We start from the raw sequence: 6,879 nt of genomic DNA, 5'->3' as shown, positions 1-6,879 counted from the left end.
TTAAATCGCAAGTCGCAATTACATAGACATATATCACTTGTGACGGAGCCCATAAAGGACACACATATAAATAATCTACACGGAGCACTGCCATATAAATTATTGTGTTAATGTTAGTTACATGGACTTTAACATTGTCACTGGTATTTCTATGAAGCTAAGCTTGCGTTTATGTAGGAGTGTCCATTGGTATCGGGCTTCAAGTGAGCTAGCTCGACAACCGCGAAATGTGGAAATACCGGTATCTAGGAAGTGATAAGGCGAGTGAAAGTATTCAAGTAGTCTAGGTACAGGTAAAACAAAGATTTCTGATGTATTATCGGTCTTTCACCAATCTAAAATTGACCGACTATAAGTTTTTTGAAAGGTCGATAACACATCAGAAGTCATCTTCGCTAGCCAAGGCTTCTGATTACGTTACACTACACGAACCCTTGGCAGATATAGGCGTCAGTTCTGGCCCTCTAGCGAAGATTCGAAATTACCACCCTTTACACATGAAATTTTCGACCAATCAAAACGAACGTTACCGATTTACTTCATCAGTGATGTTTACAAACGCACATGGAGGCTTGTGTCATTTTGATGAGATATGTGATCAATGACTTCTATTAATTGATCAATCACTGCGAATGTTTCCCAATGATTGTACGTCTCTGTTTTTAGGTAAAATGTCATGACATAGTCGACGATGTAGCTCTGCACCGGGCGCCGCAATTTTTGTTTACTGTGAAACCAAGCCTGGTGTAAAACTCGATTTGATTGGGTGCCCTGGGATTCCAGGGCGCGACGGTTTGAACACGATTATATCTGCCAAGGGTTCGTGGAGTGTAACGTAATCAGAAGCCTTGGCTAGCGAAGATGATCAGAAGTCAATATCATATAATTTGGTAAGTAACATAACAGAGGTCATAATCATACTACTTCTACGGGAGATAGTTTTCGCTTGAATCGAAGATGGTATCTTACCTTGAAATATCAATATATGCGTAACGTCTTTAAGTGTTTATTTCATATGTTTTTCATATAACTTAGTTCTACAGGAAAGCGAACATTCAATTCAGCTGTAGTTCACCAAGATAACATTATTGTATTAATGCCCTTATAGGCAGATGAGGGAATTTTCAGAGAATTAAACCGATCAACTAGACAATCCAATGATTCTAGGGTATATTCTCAATCTCAGACACACTTTTGTGTGCATCAAGAGGTTTATAACATATCATACAACGGTATGATATGCACTCATACATTCATCATACAATAATACACTGACGTATACACTAGTGCACTATCCATCCATTATTATCACACAATGATATTAACCTTTACCTTTTTCGTTAGAGTCTTTACTATCAAACTCATGAAAAATAAAGAATTGCCTGGCGAACATATAGCTCTTAACGGCTACAGTTATTAAACCGTTTATAAAGAATACGTGTATGTATGCGCGTGCAAACTCACATACATGCTTTCACTCTTTGAAACTTTTTAAACATCAGTTTCGTAAAAAAGAAAAAAAGCACATATAAATGTTTTGGAGTTGATGCACACATCCCTTTTTATCATTTATTATGTACTTATTTAGCATTTAAATATTGTAGCAGTGAGTGTTTATTTCAATTAAGTTTTTAGTTATCTGATAGGTTTTTTTAACAATATATATTTTAATACATGCATTTGTCAAATCTTTTTGTCCAGTTCACATATCCATTTGAGCATTTTTTCACCTGTATTTTATGTTAATGACTTGTCACGTGATCGCGCGTTCGTACGTGTACCTGTGAGTGTTACTGCCATTATCGTAGTGGAGATGAGAGGTAGTTGACGTACATTGTACATGCAATACGTTATCCGTATCAGTGACTTATACCTACAGACTTTTTAGTGCAGCAATATCGTAAAGTAAGTACATTGTAGTAAGAATCATCAATCTTGTTAAGTTATATAATATCAATAACCTTTAAGGAGATATATATTGTTTTGTTAGAGAAACTTAAATTATTTTTTTCTTAGAGTATTTTGCGTGTGGTTCGTCATTACTTTTTTATAATGAGACCAATAGTATCACTGATATTTATTTATTTAGGATGTTTTATTTCTTTCTACAGATACGTATGTAGACGACATACCAGTATTATAGTATAGTCATTAAAACCCAGGTCAGATTGAAAGGGTATGTACATTGTATTTTGTTAAACTTTACGCTACACAAATTAATAATTAATGTTCACATTGTTAATAGACTGTAATTTATCATCAGCAGAATGATATACATATGTATTTATTACAATGATGTAATGTTAATTGCAATCGTTACAGAGAAGTTGTATCAAATATGTTTCTGATAAAGTATATCTCTCGTGTAGTGTCCTGTATATTACAAACTAGTTATATTGTACTTTTTCTTTTACGTTGTAGTTGTGTTATTTTAGGGTATTTGTTATGTGAAATAAAACAACTGAAATGAAAATGTATGAATCAACATAGAGCTGACCAGGCTACAATATTACAAGACTCACGTTTGTTGATATGGTGTTTCCAAATGTTACAAAAACGACATGAGTGTCTTGTAACTTTTGAAAATTATCTAACAAGGGTGAAATAAACACTATGGTCAATAAGCACAAGTCGTGTGGCTTATTTCAGCAGGATTGGAAACTGGATTAGATGTGTTTTATTGACATACAGCACACAAAAAAGCGCAGTGACATTATCATAATATTATGAAAAGTCTTGAAATGATATTTACAAAATAGATTTTGATATTTAGATTTATTTAGTGAGGAACATTTTAATTTTAAATGCCATGGTAATTAGATGTTTTTAAAGCTTTAATTTCAACAGTCTTTTTATTTATAAACTTAACCATCGCGGAACGTGTGCATTTAAGTATGTGGATCGGATTAATCGACTTCCCGTAGTTTCACTAGCAGTCAGTACATATAGTTCAGGACATGGACATGATGGTATGACTTCGAAATGATTCCGGATGACGTACAATATCACGTAACACAAAATAAGTGCGAAAAAAGCAGTTCGGTTAAAGGTTCAACTAATCAAAGTGCCGGAAAGTCACTTACCACAAGTGATATATCGATATATTATCTAAACGATAGCACGCTTACACAATCACATTTGGCCCAAAAGTAGAATAACATAGGTATTGTGGTAGACCTGTATATAATGAAATCATATTCCTAACTCTAGATTGTAATAAAGAAGCGCAAAATACTATAAATATCCAGATCGTCATGGAGGCCATTGAAAAAAAGCACATGTTAAATAAAATTAAGTGTTCAGGAACAAGTAAATATCATCCACTATTCAAATCTAGATCACCAATTTGAGCGGCTTCACCAAGAGGAAGTAAGCAAATGCAAAATGTGTGCGTTCTTCGTCACCACTTCCTGTGCTGTACTGCATGTGCTTTTACATTTTGTCTATTAAACGTCAGATGTCCCTGTATATGCTGTTCGTGTGCAGTAAAGGAACTGTATATAATTAGTAACTTCTCATTGGATGGGTCACATGAAACTTATTTGATCAATATTCATGTAGTAATATTGTCATGGCGTCACCACATCGGAGTGATATTCTCGATGCTGTTATACATCTATGTATTTGACAATTCATATGTCGGCCAAGTGGATCGGTGATCTACAAGCTCTGACGCTCGAGGTCTTTTACTAAGAGTAACAAATGGGCATTGTGGACATGTGTCATGCCATATATCATGATCTGTGAAAGTTGTTTTTTTCATTTAAATTAATACGACATTTGTGAAGCTTTGAGAGTTAAAGGCATTGTGAACTGTATAAGTACGTAGATTGCATTATTCCTACTGTAGTATTAACTAGGTTTTCATTTCTAATTTCTTGTTTTCATGTTCAGGCAACTACCAGGAGCCATTCACGTAGAATATCCTTCACTGTCACTAACTTTTTTTCTATGAGCATTGCAGTGCACTCATCATCGTCATTGTCATCATCATGATAATGCATAATCCAGCAGTTATTTTTTTCCTTGAAAAGGAAATTAGATATTCTACAAGATTTGGGTTATGATGTAAATTTCAACTGTAAGGCTGGCAGGAGGCTAGACACTTGACTCTTCTTACAGTGACTTAAATAAGGTCCTTACGTATCACTTCGACATTCTACGAACGAGGGGGGTAAATACTATGTGAAATATCATGTAAACCGGATCACCAGTTGGTTTCTAAATATTCTAGACAGGTAGAGTTGGTGTGGTTAGAGATTCCACCTTACTCAGTTGTGACCTGGAATACTTTTAAATGCCACAAAAACCCTGTGAGTTTTAGGGACCAGGATTGTACTTATGTGAATACCTTAAGTTACACTTAAGTTTATGAAAGGCCTTTTGTCATATAAGCGGTCTAGGCATGAGTCAACCATCAATTTTAGTTTTTACAAGGATGGTACCACCTTGACTTACTACTGTTAAGTGCATGAATGAAAAGATTGATTGTTAAAATGTTTCAAAATTGTTCTTAGAACATATGTCACATTAGTATATTTGTATATTTCCAGTGTTTTTGTATAAGCGTGAAAGAGATTTGTGCTCTTTCACTCTACTTTTTTTCAATTCAATTATATCTGGAAAAGGTTTTAAGATTTTGCTGAAAAAGACCTAATTAGAGCACTCCAATCTTTAGGTAATTGGGATGTGGTCCCTAAGCAACTTTTGTATTACTTAAGATGGTAAACACACATAAGACGCCTAAACAATCATAATCCAGGAGAATTTGATTTCTCCGAGTTGGAGCGAACATTAACTCGCACTGCGAATCGACAAGGATTATTTCAATATTTTCTTGTGATAGATTGGATGTTCAAAACCTCTGGCTATATTAATGACCCAGATATTCCGTAGAGTGCTGTGGTACAAGCTATCTGGATGTCATTAAGGGTTCTGCTAGAAGAATGTCAATCCCTTTAGGCTCCACTGTAACTCCAACTTAGATCTTGGGAAAACTAGATATGTTGTTTGGTGACATATCAACGTCCATACGTTGATATGTCACCAAACAACATATGATCATGCTGGATTTTTTTCAATTGTTTCAAACGACCTGAAGGGTCTGCTGCCAACTTTAGTTGTCGATTGGAAAGTTAACTACAAATTGCAATCGGAAATGGTTCTTTACAACCTTCATCCAAAAATGGTCTTCTCCGGAAAAAAATTGAGCATCTATTCTGTTGCATGAGATTAGAATTGGTGAAAAGGAGTTAAATATTTCTACTTTAAGTTCCAGCAATTCTGAGTCTGCAAAAGGAAAAGACGCTGTATATCTGGGACCAAATATCACAAGTCTAGTAAATGTCAAGCTCATAGTCAAGGTTAAGGTCAAAGTTATCACCAAGGTCATGGTCAAGGTCAAAATCGGGGTCACGGAGGAGGTCGAGGCAGAGACAAGGGTTCTGACAGAAGCAAAAGCCTAGTGGCCTCTGCGGATGGTCAACCAGGGGTCGGAAATGACAAAGGCCAGCCTGATATATTGACAAGACTTGTTGGGGAATCACCATTTTCTCCCACAGATGACCGGTTACTCCAGTTTTAGACATAAGACATTTCTCTGTTAACCCGTAGTGTATGACTGATTGCACGCGCTTACCTTTTGAATCGGAAGTACCTATGAGAGTACTTTTTGAGTGACGTCACTAATAGTTCCAGCGTTGTTATTCAATGTTAGATATGCGTATGAGAGTTTTATGCAACGACAAGATGTACTGTTGTTAACTTCAGAATAGTATCACAGTTACCCTATTTCAGTGTCTTTTTTAATAAATATTATGAATTAATTTTAGACCTATATTTTCTTGTGTAGTGACATTGGGATTCATTTTAAGGGTAGTGATGGGTATATCTTCAAATGAGAATATTTCTGTGCCGACCATATGCATTTGTTTACAAACATATCTTGACCACTGATTTGATATGCAATTATTAAGTGGTGGGAGAAAAATAATCATTCCATACCTTGGCAGAGTGACTAAGAAATTTCTACCCCCGGGGAAATTCATGAATGTCCAACCCTCGAGTGATACAAATATACGACTGATGTCGGGTATTTACAATCTAAAGGGATGGTTGAACAGTTTGACGATTTTTTTATTCATCATTTCAAAATAAATAAACCTATTCAAATGATATCAGCTATTATCCTAAACAACACGAGATAATATACGTGTAGAGGAACATCACCTTGACAGGATCTGGGTATCCCTCAAAGCGAAGAAGGAATACGGGAACGTATTAACAATGTCATTAATTCAAACACAAAAACGAACACTGTGCGCTTTTTGAATTTTTTAAATGCAGAGGAAATAAAGAGAGAATGTTACAGATATAATGGAAATGACGACTGAAAACCTAAATTTCTATTTCGGGCGATTTGTAATGGAAATCGAAAAAGAGATGGCACAGAATACCCATCACGATCCCTGTACCTGATCTCATGTGACCTGTTACATTACCTTCGAGATAACGATGTACAGGATACAAATATTTTTGATACAAATGACCACAGGTTTGCAGAATTTAGGAACATTCTCGACTCCCGAATGAAGGAAAAGGTGTGTTTGGTGACAAAACAGCAGAGAATCTCCAATCTAAATGTTTCTCTATAACTGTAAACTATAAGGCATGATGGGCCATGACGAACACAACGCACTTGAGCGTGATCATTTCATCATTGAAGAAGACTCTAAAGGGACGTTTGTCGAGTCTGTGGGAAGAGCGTCGAAGACATTCAAAGGAGGACTTGTGCAACACGAGATTGACTTAAAGAATATCCGGCACTACAGTAGCTGAGGTGATTAACATTTTTATAATATAAAAATTAGAAATATTATA

Source organism: Pecten maximus, chromosome 8 (assembly GCF_902652985.1).
Source record: "Pecten maximus chromosome 8, xPecMax1.1, whole genome shotgun sequence".
NCBI classification, from domain to species: domain Eukaryota; kingdom Metazoa; phylum Mollusca; class Bivalvia; order Pectinida; family Pectinidae; genus Pecten; species Pecten maximus.
Note: the sequence above shows the minus strand (reverse complement) of the source record.